Source organism: Colobus angolensis, unplaced genomic scaffold, assembly GCF_000951035.1.
Source record: "Colobus angolensis palliatus isolate OR3802 unplaced genomic scaffold, Cang.pa_1.0 Scaffold162, whole genome shotgun sequence".
In the NCBI taxonomy this organism is placed as follows: domain Eukaryota; kingdom Metazoa; phylum Chordata; class Mammalia; order Primates; family Cercopithecidae; genus Colobus; species Colobus angolensis.
Genome location: NW_012114733.1, coordinates 7,001,516 through 7,017,926, shown reverse-complemented (window position 1 = coordinate 7,017,926; position 16,411 = coordinate 7,001,516). Strand labels below are relative to the sequence as shown.

The window sequence follows — 16,411 nt, the reverse complement described above, 5'->3', positions numbered from 1 at the left end:
CCAGCCTGGGCAACAAAAGCGAAACTCCACCTCAAAAATAATAATAATAATAATACAGATATTATTTAGATGAATTACTAACCATTCTGGTCTTAAAAGATTTTTGTGGGATATGACCTACCAAATATTCCTCTATACCCTACTCCAGAGCCCAATGAACTTTTAGAGTCTGCTTCTTTACGACAAATAAAAATCACCGTTTCTAAAAGCCTTCAAGGCAACAATTTACGGCTCTCTTTAACATATTATGCTGCTTTACCGATTTTAGCTGGCAGTTTGTAACAAAGAGTAAAGAGAAATACAAATAAATTTGAAAACTAATTTTAAGTTATTTCCCCTCCTTTCCTATATGAAATAGTTTTCCCGGCTCCAATCTTTTCTCACTATTGCCAATATCCATTTTTTCTGCCCTTTTCAGTCTCTCCAACTGTTTTATGCACAGAATAAACTATGGACAAAATAATCAAACTTTATCAGTTCAGAGTGTTTAGTTTAGTACTCTGAACTAAAAGCTCAATGACCAAGTTAAAGAAAAATAATAATCACCAGCTTTTGAATACTAAACTCCAGAGTCATGCTCATATCTAAAAGTACAAAATCATTAATACATATTCAATTTGTAGACTGCTATGATTTGTGTCTAAACAATTATTTTGAATTTGTGTGATTAACTTCTAACCCTTATTAAATGTTATCACATTTTTGATGGGCCCCGATACGGTTTATTTCCTGTGTGCACATAAGTAATTTCATAGACTGTTACAATAAGATTTAAATGCACATTTGAGTAAAATGAAAACATATTTTGGAACTCATTATTATCAAAGACTCTAGAATTCTACAATATGAAGAAGGAGCCATTTCTAGAAACTATTACCATTACTCATAAATGCTATCATAACTTAGAATTTTCTTTCTTTTTTTTTAATAAAGACAGGCTTCCCTGTGTTGCCCAGGCTGGTCTCCAATTCCTGGGCTCAAGGGATCCTTCTACCTTGACATCCCAAAGTGCTGAGATTACAGGCACAAGCCACCATGTCCGGCCTAGAATTTTCAAAGTTCTATAAACAGGCGATAGCTTATGGAAATTATTTTTAACCACCAATGTACTTAATTCAATACCAGGCTTGGGGTTATGAAATTCAAGCAATATTTTAACTTGTATAAAGAATGATGATACTTACTAATGTCACTTTATGCCCAAGACATGCTATGTTTAATATGGATAGTTTCTATTTTAACTTTTACAATTTTTCACATTTATATTTTTAAAACTATACTACTCTTTAAAGACCAATTGTTATTGGCCCTGGTAAAAGGTTAGTAACTTGTATATCCTGTGTGCAGTATTAAGTCAGTAAATATTAGTTGGAAAGCAATAAAAGTAAAGGAAACTGCCAAGAGTCTAATTTTTATTTCTAGATCCATGATGCCATTAGAAAAAGCAGCATATAACTTTAATCATCACTTCTAGCAACTGCAATAACAAAAAGAGAGGTATAGTTTACTACTCTAATTTAAAGTCCTTCCGCCTAGGAAAGCAATATAGAGCAGCAGCTTTGAAACACTGTCTCCCAATAAAGTACTAGAGTCCTAATTTAAAAAGAGACAAAAATGGACCTGCTCTGCTTCCAATCATCCCTCCAAAGGTGTCCCCTGAAAAATTTCAGTAGAAATTTTTCAAATTATTAAAAATATAATTTAAAAATTATTAATAGAGTGGATACAAATACTAGAGTAAGAGCCGAAAGATCTGGAAAAGTGTTTCTTTACCTTTCTGTCTTGGTTTCCTCACCCTTAATTTGGAAACAATTCCTTCCCCATATAACTTACTGTTGGGAAAAGCTAAATAAGATGCTACACACAAAAGAGCTTTGCAAAGCATGACCTTTGTGTAGCATGACCTGTGAAAATATGAGGCATATTATAATTACTGTTCTATATGCTAGGCAATATTTTAAAATAAACGTACTTCTTTTCCTACCACTCCACTTCCCAAGATACTTCCTTACTTCACATACCACAAAGGAGTTTAATGTCATCAAAATGAAAAGAGGTCCAAAAATCAAATTAAAAGAGAAAAAGAGGGAAGTAGAAATACATATAGAATTGTTCTCTATTGCTTCTCTCAGATAATTTAAGCTCATTTCCTATTACTTTACCAAGAGAAGGACTTCACCAACACATGTATTGATTAATTTCCTCTAAACTACTTTTGATAAATAAGTTTGTAAGCACTTTTTAATAAAATATACTATGGAAACACTTTTCTTCAAATCCATAAAAACATTCACAATTATTAGGTATAATATCAATGTCCATAGTCAGATATCTTCAATCATGAAAACTGATAAGGGAAAAGAATGTCCGACTGGTTTGACACAGACAACTCAAATGGTTTGAGAAATATAATAAAATTGTAATTATTTCCTAGGAAAAATACTTAAAAGAGTTGGTACTAAGTCCCTTTAAATATACTACCTATGATAAAGATTGTTGTAACTTTTAAATTGTAACTTCTATACATAAATGCAATTACTAACTATAAATAATGTTGTGAAGGCCTTAGACACAAAACTACTCAATTTCTCTTTCAACCTTATATCCATAAAATTTTAGAAGATGCATAGGGTAATTTTTGATGTATTTTACAGAGGACCTATGCAGAACCACAAGTTTGAAATGGAGGATACAACTTCAGCTTATTCCTCTTGAGTTTTGTCTCTTAACTAGCAGATTGAGTGTTTATCTTCCCAAAGAAACTAAAGAGTCTCCTCCATGGTAATGGCTACTAAAACAGAGACCATACATCAAATTGAAATAAGGAACACCTTGTTCTCTGTGACGACTGATGGATTCTATTTCATCATCACATCTTTGATTGAAACAATATGAACACAATTTTTAGAACTTAGAAATTAAACTGTAGTATTTAAAGATGAATTATTAACACTTTTTTAAAAATTACTAGATTATATATGCTTACAAAAAAGTAAACCACATGATTATTTTTAAATAATACCAATTTTAATCATATAGGCTTCATTTACTAAAAATTAAGAAACATTAAAATAGCAATGTTTGATCATCCTTAATGGGCTGGCAATTGTATTTCAACTCTTTGGAAAGGTAAGGAAGTAATTTGGGTGCAAACATAACCTCAAAGACCAATGATGATGAACAGCTTACAAGTACTCACAGACACTATGCCTATCCCTCTGACACCCTTCCCACCTATCCACCCTACCCTGACTCCTGCTCTTTTCACCTTTCTGAATGCCAGTGGAAGGCCTCTCTTTAAAGTACTGTTTGTAGTGGAAGCAGAAGTTCACACAAACAAGCTGCTGTATCTTCCTACATAATAAAACTATTATTGAGTAGCGGAATTATGACATCAGCAGTATGTTAACCAATTACTCTACAAATACTTAATATCTACTGATAAGCATGCTATTGCATCATTGGCTGAATTTCATAAAGTCAACTATTATTTTTCTACCTTTAAGTGAAACTTACTTTGATATAGGCTTAATGCTTAGTCTATGAAACTACTGTGAAAATATATGTGGCATATACACTTATTTGACTGCCATTTTAGAATGACAAACCCACACATTATGCAGGGTCACATATGGGTATCAAAGGACAGGAAAAGACTAACCTATGAGTCTCACATTTGTGCTCTCAAACCACTCTGAGTACTGCCTGAAAATCTTACATTATTGGAGTTCCAGTGCTCTTTCTTTATAGTTTCTCTATAAACTCTGTGCGACAGTTTTGACTTTTAAATACAGCATGACCTTAATCCTACCTAAGGCAGGTTTGGTTGGTATGGAAAGTTGGTAGGTGGAAAGGAATTATCTTGTGGTTTTTACAACACCATAGAAAGCTATGTTAACTGAAGCATTTAAAAATATGAACTGAAAACACATAACTATGTAAAGAATAATACTGTTTTCTTGAAAACATATATAGTAGTGACAGAAAATAAAGTTCTTCACCATATTAACTATTGCCAACCATCAAGAAAGGAAAAACATCAAAATATGAAAAAAGAAAATTACTATTGAAAAAATTCAGATATGAGATTCCATATATGACATCTCAAAATACTCTGTATTATATATAAACAGTTCATTATTTATAAAGAACATGTGTTCAAATTACTTCATATTCTTTCCATGAGCCAAACTCAACGTATTCTCTACCATAAAATGCCAGAATGACCAAGTGGCCTAAAATATTAAAAGCAAGAACAATTAGTTCACATTAAAAATGAATTTTTTGATATGTAGAAGGCATGTGACTATTTAAAATCATTAAGTTTATAGCTAAGTATTATATTAATTACATAACTAAATTACTTTAAAAGTATTTCTTCACATGAATGCACTGATATTTTTAAATGTTTGTGATTTAGTCAAAAAAGATACTGTTTTTGATTTTACATGAGAGAATTTTTAGTTTTCAAAGAATTGTAATTCAAAGAATAATCATGGTATTGTGAATAGCAAGAAAAATAAATTAGGGGAAATCTGAGAAAAAGGATTCTTTAAAAGAATACGTGCTTTTACACTGTGAAGATGAGACAGCAAACGATTCTGAAAATCACCCTGCTAATTTCTTGCAGAAAAGCAAAAGTGAGAATGATTTAGCAGCTGACATGAATTTGCTCATTCCTTAAAAATAATTTAGTGTCATGGAAATTTTTAAAAGAAAGATCTTTTGTTCAGGGAAGGAGAATACACAAGTTATTTTTAAACTAATGATCTTTATTGGCTAATAAAGTAAATGTGGAGTAGCAATGATATACAAACATACTTACATGTATGTATTTATACATGTTCCCTAAATTTGGCCCATGATATCAGAGATCAATTTATTACAAAGTATATCTGATAAATTTAGTTAACTATAAAGAGCATCGTAGTTACCTGGTATGATTTGGCTTTACCTTTTTTTCTTTAAAGGTAAAGGTGACATTGACAGTTGCCATAAATTTTTATATTGCTCCATTAGACACAGAAAAGTAACAAAGCAAACAGGCACAGCTGAGTATATATGAATAGGCAACAGTCTAAATACACATATTTGGGATTACTTGAAGAAGACAAGACAAGGATCACTAAAACAATCACAGGTGTTTGCTGTGTATTTAGGTGATAACAAACCAGATACATCAAAAATGCAATTATTGAAATCAACTCACTTGGATTCTCAAAAAGAACCTGGCAATTTTAACCATATTATTATATTTTCTTACTTTACTCTCATTATAAAAATATTTTCTGACATGAGGTCTTATTTGTAGTACACATATATTATTAACTAAGCGACTACAAAATACTTCTTAACAATTTTGAGCAACATGAGTCAAACATATCTGCAGTTAAATGTTTATAATTCAACTTACTTCATTAATTCTAATCCTTTTCTCCTACTACCTTTCCCTATGTATACCTTGTAAATATCAAGTGAAAAATTCAGGCTAGTCTACAGTCATCTGTGTCCTTTACTTCTTTCCAAATTGATTATAAATAAAACCTATTCTTTGAACATCTTTCACTGTTTCCTACCTCATTGTGAGCAAAAACCACAATTGTTCAGGATCTCCCTGTTTTTTATGATTACAACTTCCTCAGTTACACCAGTTTACTGATGATACTAATTTTTGTCATTCGTCATAACTTTAATATCCAATTCATTTCTTAAAAGTTTCTTCTTGGCCGGGCGCGGTGGCTCATGCCTGTAATCCCAGCACTTTGGGAGGCCAAGGCGGGTGGATCACAAGGTCAGGAGATCGAGACCATCCTGGCTAACACGGTGAAACCCCATCTCTACTAAAAATAAAAAAAAATTAGCCGGGCGTGGTGGCGGACGCTTGTGGTCCCAGCTACTCGGGAGGCTGAGGCAGGAGAATGGCGTGAACCCAGGAGGCGAGAGATCACGCCACTGCACTCCAGAATGGGCGATAGAGAGAGACTCCGTCTCAAAAAAAAAAAGTTCCTTCTTGTATATTATTCAAGTATTCAAGAAAGACCAGCTGTTTGGCATCACACATACAAAAATTAAATATATAATACAGTCCCCCCACACTAATAGTTTACAGATGACCATGCTAATCGGTGCTATCTACCTCACATCCAAAGTGCTACATTGGCCTCACCCACAAGACCTTATTTTCCTTCTTTCTACATTCTACAATGACTTTATTTTCATCTCTGGCACAACTATTCAAAGAATCTATCCTGTCCTTCAAAATTTATTACGTCAATACTAGATGCTTGGCAATGTGCTAGGAGGTAATTAGGTGCTGGAGGATATAATGGTGAGCAAAACATGGCTATTCTACATTCAGGTCCCATTTTACCGACTCCCAAATACTGTCCTACTTTCTCAGTGGCTCCATCATTCTCCTGAAACCCAGCGATCTTTCATTTTTTTTCACTCGCATTTTCTAATACCCCATAACTAACACTAAATAAGCCCTGCTCATTTGTCACTCATGTCAGATGTCCCTTCCAGCATAACCCTGAGACTCAGGTGAGAGGGGCCATTGCCCTTGGGCCACACACTTTAGAGAGCTTGCTTTGGCCCTCTGGCCAGGTAACCTCCTCAGGAGGCAAGAAGTCTGCACAGCCCAGGGCCACGCTCCTTGAATCCTTCAGACTCTACTTCAGCACATTCCCAGTACCCCAAATTCCCATGCAAAGTTCTGGACTATACTCCCCATGACAGAAGGAGATTCAGGCATACTCAACTCTAGGCCTATGGGGTTGTCAACAGATAGCTTGCAAGGGGTGGGGCAACGTTGCTTGCAGGAGGACCTTGTGGGCATGCTATGGCAAAGAGCCCAGGATATGAAAAATGGAGGTAGACTGCAGGACACAGACAGGTGACAAAGACTCAGCTCTCCCTTTGCCACTATGCTCTAGAACAGAACTGCTAAAAAAATCTGAGAATTCTAAGTGGTCATTTATCTCATTATAAAGCTGCTTCTGATGATGTTAGGAGGTCATAGGATGTTTGATTTAACCATTTCTTTACTGATATGCAACATTTAAGTATGTAGAAATACAGTGAGTGAGGTTTCATTGGTATTCTTGCTCTTATTGGTGTTGGGGTGGGCCTGATCCCCACACATCCTATTTCCAAGATGGTTCCCCAGCCTGAATCTTCATTATAACCCATCAAAAAATAATAATATTATTATTATAGTAGTAGAAGTAGTAGTCATAAATGTTGTATTGATAATAACTTACTGAGGGTCCTAGCATGGTGCCAGGCATCTAACCTGTATTAGGCTCTTTCACACCCTTAGTAATCTTTACAACCCCACTGGCTAGTTGTTATCTACATCTTATCCATGAACTGAAAGTAAAAGACTAGCAGAAAAAGGATTTCAACCAAAGTCTTTCTGAATTAAAAGCCCAAGTTCTGTACCCTATGCTTCCTTTCAGATGATTGACAGAGGTTTCCCGGACTTCAGATACACTCTGCTATCTATACTACACAGACCTGTCAGATTAATCTCCCTAAAGGGCCACTTTCATCTTAACATGTGATCTACGTTTAAAAAATATACAATGGGCCGGGCGTGGTGGCTCACACCTGTAATCCCAGCACTTTGGGAGGCCGAGGCGGGTGGATCACGAGGTCAGGAGATCAAGACCAATCTGGCTAAAATGGTGAAACCCCATCTCTACTAAAAATACAAAACATTATCTGGGCATGGTGGCGGGCGCCTGTAGTCCCAGCTACCCAGGAGGCTGAGGCAGGAGAATGGTGTGAACCCAGGAGGCGGAGCTTGCAGTGAGCCGAGATGGCACCACTGTACTCCAGCCTGGGTGACAGAGCGAGACTCCATCTCAAAAAAAAAAAAAAAAATATATATATATATATATATATATATATATACACACACACACACACACACACACACACACACACACACACACACACTGGCTGGTTATCCTATAAACTTAGTTAACGTCCAAATCCTAAGCCTTTTCCTTTCCAGTCCATCTGCTTCACAATTTCCCAACAAACTCTTCAAACTCTTTATACCAAAATCACACTTGCCTCTATGCCATCATGTGCTTAACCTCTTCCCCACAGCCAGTATACCTCTAAAACAACATTTTAAGATCCATGCCCTGCTTTAACTCATCTCTGAAGGTTTCCCTAACCCCTCAAGCCCATAACCCTTTTTCTTTCCATTTTTCTATATCCCCATAATACCGACAGTCTCGAACCAGTCAACAAGTAATTAACCTACGTACTTAGTATGATGAGAGCCACAAAAGGTATCACATATCTTTTGACTTCAAATCACTTTGTGGAGTTAATCTTGTTGGAAGACACTAGAGAAAAAAAAGACTGGTGAAGTGACTCTACAGACAGAGTATCTGGCTGAAAATTCTGCCTCAATCATATATTTGCATAGACTCTGGTGTTAAATTTGCATAGTATAGTAACAAGCAGCAGTTCTTCTGTGACAAGCAGAGTTGTTGACCTGGAACTCCTTCAGATCTTAAATTTTTTGAGAATCCCAAAGAACTTTTGTTGGGATGTGTTATATTCAGTAATGTACTGACAAATGTTTAAAACCAACTCTTTCCCTTTTCCCTTTCCCTTTTCCACTCTTTAACTCCCCACCAAAAAGCGTCAAATTTGTGATTTCTACTAATTTCCATGGTGTGTATACTTCTGGAATGGCTGCTTTTCAACCTAGAAATGTGACATTCTGAATGCAGAATTAAGAAGAGATGAGCAACAGTGGCTCTCTCCAGCTGGTAAGGCTTCAGAAAATCACAGTTGTATCTATCTATACCCATCTTATTAGAAAATAAAATGGAGAAATATAATATTCATTAATTTAAAATAATAATCATTTTATGTTAATATTTTTTAAATTATAAAATAATCTAAATTTTCCAAAATAAAAAAACCTGATAAGTATGGAACTGGTTTACGTTTTTATAAAATGCATTAATGTCTTGCTTAATAGAAGGCAGATTCTCACATCTGGTTCTGCACTCAATCTGCTGTTTTATCAGAAGTTATGAAGAAAATGCAGCCTCACACAGAGAGGGAATTGAAAAAGGGCCTCTAGGGGTCTTCCATTCACACTTTGAGAAGCATTTATATATAGTGTACAGTTTGCATAAAAGATTTTTGTGTTAAAAGGCCTTACCAATAGTGAGAATCTGGAAAAGTTTGGTAGTTTGTTTAGTTTTTCTAACCTAGTAATTGTATCAATATGAAGAACTCCAACTTTAAACTGACCTGAAAAGTCCACACTATTTCACATGTGTATGTATATTTACATATGTATGTATATTAATGTATATGTATATATATAATACTTTCCCCTATTCAACGATTCCAACTGCTCAGAATATCAAGGAAAAAAGATAACCATAAAGCAAGAACTTCTCCATTTTTAGGAAAAAAAAATTCTATGTGGCAAGAAAATTTATGAAGCTAATGCATGAATCTACACTGAGCTAGACATAATATGCAATTAAGCATAAAAGGTACAATTATGTTCTACATCTCTACAAGTGGTCAACTGTACTGTAGCATACATAAGTCAAACATTGCACCACACAAAATAAATCAGAATTACATATTCATTGACGTAAAAAAAAGGCAGCTATCAACAGAATATATTTTAACTCTGAAATTTAACATTTCTGGATTTATTTTTGGCAGTATTTAATTTTTTAAAATGTCATTAAACGGCTTACCAATATGCACACATAAGTTGTACTCAAGAAAAAAATCATTAATTTAAAATGTGCAGAACGATAGAATCAGCTAGTGGTTTCAGCTGAAAGACTGTATCTGCGTAACTGTATCTGTGTTAAATACTGTTTCCCCTGGCTCTAAAAGTATCACTTTAGCCTGGTTTTCTTCTCACTCTTAAAATATCAAGGCAATGTTAAACATGTTCTGTGCCTCTTCCTTTCATTAATCTTAGGCTGGATTTACCCTCCTCAAAGAATGAATAGCCACTACTTAAACCAGTTTAATCACACTAGCTACTTCAAACCATTATTATATTTCAAACAACTTCTATTCTTTTAAAAATATTACCTTCTAATTAAATTAAATGCCTTTATGGTCACTTAAGCAACAACAGAATATATTCAAACATAAACCATATTTTGTAAATCAATGATGAGCACATTAAATAGTTTTAAGGGGTGGGTCAAAAAGTGCCAAAAGGTAATCAAACTTTTATGTGACTCCACTGTTGCCTTGCTTCTTCTAAGCAGAAGCTATATTCATTTTCAGTTCTTTTATATCAACATTGTAAGGTGCCTACACAAGCCTGGGCAGTTTAGTCACTTTTGCTTGTACAGATTTTTACGCGGAAGAAAATTTTGAAGAGAGGCTGTTTAAATAATACAAGCCTCATTGTATATATGTACTAAAATAACTAAACTTGTTCTATTAATTAAATTTTACTCTTTGGCCAAAGTAATAAGTATTTCATCTCTTAGTGCGTATTTTTTTCTATCACTGCTCCTGTAATCTTTAAAGATCCTGTCTCAAGATTGAAATCTGAGAGGTCATTTTATAAAAGTTTAAAGTATTCTTAATCACTCACCAATACTGAAAATGACTTATTATATAGTACATAACATTCCTCTTTGAAAACAAATTTGTTTTCGATTGTCTACTGCCATGTTACTATTTTCAGCTGCTACCCTCTCCTGCAAAACTCTCCTCATATCCTACACCACAAAGACTAAGATAGAAAGATGAAAATAAGAATACTAGCTTCCACAGTTTGAGTACTAAGTCTGTACTATCATGTTAAGCTCTCTATATACACTTATCTCATTTTCCCTTTCACTTTATCTTTCATTTTAAACCCCTATAGAGTAGGTAATATTCCCATTTTTACACTAAAAATCTGGGATCAAGGCAGTTAAGGAACTTACTTAAGGATAATTAGCTATCAAAAGACAAAACCAGGATTTGAACTCTGGTTTCTCTTATTCAGCAGAACTCACATTTTTCCCTAACAATTTTGCAAGCTAACACACCTTATGCAAGATGCATCAGATTAAAATAATTAAGCTAAAGATGTAAGTCAAAGATATTTGTGTACGTGGAACCGGCATACAAGTGTCTCACACAGCACAGTTTGCATCTTTGTGGAAATTTTACAGATCCACGCAGGTACTACAACAAGCCTTCTATTAATGTTGTGACAGTCCTGACAAAAATCTATATTCAAGATTAGTTGCAGGAGGTAATCTTCCCACAAATCTGCTTCGTATTGAACCTGTGTTTGTTCTTCAAGAGTGAGCTGTGATTTGATACTCACAGGCTGATCTACAGTGTTTATGCCTTACCTCATGATGTCAAATTTAGGGACAAAGTCTTGGAATGTTACAATATGTACCAAGACAGGCTACTTAACTGCTAAACTACAATCAGAATAATTGATAGGCAGTACTATTCTATAAAGTGCTACAGTCACTATGTAACTCACTATACTATATAACAAAGTAAATAGAAATATCTTGAAGGCAACAAGTGCCACAAGGAATTCTTCTCTAAAAAAGCAAGCAATTCAATGTTCTGAAAGTGATGCCCAAATTCCAATATCAAATTCACAGTAGCTCCAGTGGATTATTAAAGAAAATAACAACCTCGTGGTAAAACTTCCAAAAATTAGAGTTTTGCCTGGTAAAGGCAGTATTTACATCAAATTGGAGCTGTAACTCATCACTTATCAGGAAAAAGATTCTTTGGTGAAGTCATGCTGATCTCTCGAACTATGATGCCCCATAATAAGGTCCCCTAGTAGGAACTAGCATGATATCAGATAGGTTTATAAAAATATCTCAATGGAAAATGCCACTGTGGGCAAACTATTATAGGAATATGAAAGAATATACCACTTAATCACTGATAAACATCTCTACCTCAAGTAAATGTGTTACAAAAAAAAAAATTGCTTACTCTATACCATTTACTTGTTCTATGCCACAAGCTTGCTTAAAGAGGTTGATTTTACCTTTAGCTGAAGCTGTGTATTTTCTAATCTGTTTAGGGCAGCTGTCAAGTAATCAGAGTAAGCAGTGCCATTTTAATAAGGAAGTCTTTTAATGAAATATAATAGGTCACAAATACCTAATTTCTGTTCTTTACTGTAATTGCCAGTCTTTACTATAACTGCCACTTTAACAGTCTTTTCCAAATGCTGACACAAAAGAAGAACAAATCAAGGGTATTAGCATGTGTGTATATTTACAGCTCATTGCTGTCAACGACTGTAGTTCCAACTCCAGCAGCTATATGAGGATCTGATTCTTTTGATGGGAGCATCTTGTTTCAGGTTGTGAATGTATCTGAATTAATCTCCTTTTCGTGTCTACATTAACAATCACACACTAAAGGACACAAAGGAGAAATGTTAAGTTACAGCACAATATTACACTCTTAGGAATATCACAGATACTTTTACTGTCACTGTAAAGGATTATATATTTTAACACTTTACTCTTCTTGAATAAATTCTGTGCTCCACTACTTATTAGTTCTTAATTTCAAAAAATGTTTATACAAAGTTCAAATAGCCTGTTTTTTAAGTTTATTATAATCATCAGCTTTATATGAACATCACTTAAATCACATAAAACTACAAGAAGCTGCTGCAAAATTAAATAGAGGATCACAACAAGAGAAAACACAAATAAAAATGTTTTATTTTTAAAAAGTATGATTATTTTGCTACAGTACACTGTTAAGTTTTTGATAAACTCTTTAAAAATACTTCCCTGAAAACTTCTTTACATGATATCCTTTTTGTTGCTGCTGTTTTATTTTGGGTATATTATTTTTAAGCAGTAGCTGTTTAAATTTGGTACTATTATTGCTATTTTAATACCACAAGTCCTGTGCACAAACAGTAGTAGTTTTATAAGAAGGTTGCCCATTTTTGAAAGGCTAAGCTTTCCCAAATCAAACTAGCTTACCGTGAAAAGAAAACCATGACAACTGTTTGTACCTCTTGCTTTATTATTACATCCGGCCTGGTCACTCTTAGAAATTCAATCTATTATGGTTGCTAGGAGTCTGTTGCTGTGCAACCTAAAAGGGTATGCTGTGCTTTCAGGCTAAGGAGTGCTAATAAACCTGTAGGCTTCCCTCTATGGGTCCAACCAGTGTGTTTAAAGGGCTTAATACTTTTCAAGAGTGATTGGCCCACAATTCAAGACACATCCTATTAAAAACAAGTCACGCTGAGAGATTTCTAACAAAGGGACAAAATGTTAAACATACACAAATATTCAAAATGTATCCTCAGAATCCCTAACTAATTTGGTAAAACAAACAATGAACAGATTATCATCTACATTTCAATTATACCACCTACCATCCCCAAGTTTTTATTTTCATAGAGTCCCCTAAAAGGTCGTAATGGATATAAATGAACTGAGCAACTTTTAGGGAAAAAAGCAGTACTAAGTACCTTCAACTTTTATAAACTTCAATAATAGAAAAATAAGTTAAACCTAGGAACCCAGAAGTCATGAAGTTAGTAAAAATAAAAACCATTCCCCCCAAAATATTATTTTAAAAATAAAGAAGTTCCACATTTCATTATAAAAACGGAGAATTTTTTTCATCACTTCTGGACAGTAATAATTTTATATTTATTATAAAATCTATACCAGCCTATCATATGCACATTCTGTAACTTTAAAGATTTAGCACTTAATAAATTATTCACATAAATATACTAAAATTATAGCATTATTTGAATGTAAATGAGAAGAAAAGCACAGCACAGTTTATAAATGAAATACTGTTAAGTCAAATTGTATGAAATGGATTTTGAAAAGTGGATAGACATTAAAGGAGAGCTTCTAATTCCTTTAGAAATTGTACTAATTTGTGTTACTTATTTTTAAATAAGCCGTTTTCATAAGATATTTGGAGACCAAGATGAAGGTGTTCTATCATAAAATACCAAAGACCACACAGACAAAAATAACAATAATCATCTTAACTGAAAATCTAAATTTTTGCTATATTAATACTGCCTGCAATTTTGGAAAGTTAATTTTTTTTAAGTTACACATTTTCTCTACATTCTTGGAAGCATTTAGCCCTTCAACTTAACTATTCTGAGCTGGGAACCCTTTAAATAACCTGTCAACTGCACTACCTTATTCTTTTTTAAGAACCATGGTTATCAATGGTTGGTTTCATTTCTTCTCATTACACACTATAGGAAGCAGAGTAAACGAAATTAACTGTTTCTCTAAAAGTACCCCAGAGCAACAAACAGAGGAATGTGGAACAACTATCCAAAAAAGAAAGGCCAAGAAATCAACAATGAAGGAGAGCTGAAGTATGCTGAAAGGTGTAAAGGCAACATCTGACGAAAGAACTGAGGCTGAAGCAAGAAGAGAATGGGTTCACTAAGGTGGCTGAGAACTGAAACAGCCTATAGCAAAGCAAAGCAAAGCAGAGCAGAGCAAATGGGAGATGAGGGGTAGAAAAAAATGAGAGACAAGAACATGTTAGAAAGAGAATTAAAAGAGGATTTGTTAAAGGAAATGTGGATTCATTTTCCGAATGAAAAGGAAAAAAGAAAACAAATATGAAAGTTTACATTCAATAATTACATATTCCTTGCTTCATCCTTACTTCTTAAAAAAATGCAACTCAGAAAAGAAGTTCTTAAAAGATTCAGTGATGTCAGCAGACACAATGTAAAAACTAAGATTAGTAACTTACAGGCTTCACTTAATTTTACAAAGAATTAATTTGAATACTTTCTAGTTCTCCTGTATGACAAGAAAAATTTAACTTGATTCTATAGAGTCTAATGTATGAAAACCTTTTAAAAGCAATTTTAAAAATTGATATTTCCCAAATAAGAACAAATCATTCAAACACACACGCTACACATACACACACATTAGTCAATAAAGTTATTAAAGTCAGATTCTACTGAGGAGTATACTAGTCACAAGGCATGTGTTAGGCAAATGTGTTAACTTCCAAAACAGTTATTTAATACTTGGTCAATTACTAGTTGAATATATTAAATAATTCTGAAAGGATCTGATCTTACAGAATCAAAGTTCTAAACCGGTTACATGAATACTTAGGATCCTGTCAATACTATTAACTGAACGCCAAAAATAAAACCAGCAAGTATGGATATCTACATTGGCAGTGTCATCGGAATATGCCTTCTGGTATTCATTGGGTCCTTGTCTCCTTAAGGCTACAAAGCTTCAATGTAATTAAGTGTGGCATCCTTAAAAGAAACTATATACTATGTAGCTATAGAAAATAAAGTATTCCACCATGCAATTAAGCCTCTTTTTGGCAAACTCCAGTTTTCTTGGACTAGCAACACCCTGTTACATTTGCTTCATCTCCATTTACCCACCTTCCTAAAAAAAAATTTTTTTAAATCAAAGATCTTCAGTAAATGCTGCCAAACAGATTTTTTTAATTTCATAATTTTTATCAAGAATTGTAAATTCTTTGATATATAATTAGAGTTGGTAACCAAGGACATGACTTACAGGTTAGAATACTTTTTTGTACACACGTATTACCAAGTATAAAAAGAAAAATAAAATTACTCCGAGGGCCAAAATTAAAATTATTCCTTTCTCCTGACAGAATACTTCCTTATTTTGTTTCTTCAAATTATTTCAACAATTCGTTTAGACAAGTTCAAAAAGGATGCTGATATACAGAAAGATTTTTTCTTTTTTTTTCTTTTTTTTTTTTTTCCTGAAATAGAGTCTCACTCTGTCACCCAGGCTGGAGTGCAATGGTGCAATCTCAGCTCATCGCAACCTCCACCTCCCGGGTTCAAGTGATTCTCATGTCTCAGCCTCCAGAGTAGCTGGGATTACAGGCATGCATCACCACACCCAGCTAATATTTGTATTTTTAGTAAAGACAGGGCTTCACGTTTGCCAAGCTGGTCTCGAACTTCTGGCCTCAAGTGATCCACCCACCTCAGCCTCCCAAAGTGCTAGGATTACAGATGTGAGCCACCGTGCCCCGCCCAAAGAAATTTTTAATATTAAAATTTATTACAGGAATGTGATACTGATTAGAACTAGAAGAGTAACCTCAGTTAAACACATTCTCTAACTTCTATTAAAAATCACTTTCACTTTTTTACTACCATTCACCTTTATACATCTAAAAACTTGAGATACTGACATGAGCTGATTTTTGAAATTCATAATTGAGGATACTGAAAAGGTACCTTGAAGCATATTCTATAAATCCAAAGAATAATTTCAGCCACATCATATTATGAATGCCAAAAACTCACTTACATATTTCACAATTTTTAATGAAAGAAAAATACACAGAAAATCTTTCAAAAACATAAAAGCCA

General features: G+C 34.0%; 1 protein-coding gene across 3 annotated transcripts in view; it reads right to left on the bottom strand.

The window, feature by feature from the left end:
• Positions 1-16,411, bottom strand: part of RFX3 (regulatory factor X, 3 (influences HLA class II expression)) — a 303,708-nt gene that overhangs the window by 265,553 nt on the left and 21,744 nt on the right. Inside the window, exon 2 of one of the 3 annotated variants that reach the window (XM_011937352.1) lies at positions 4,168-4,235. The exons of the other annotated variants lie outside the window; for them this stretch is intronic. The gene's annotated coding sequence lies outside the window, so the exon portion shown is untranslated. The remainder of the gene's footprint in view (positions 1-4,167; positions 4,236-16,411) is intronic. 3 annotated transcript variants of the gene reach the window in all.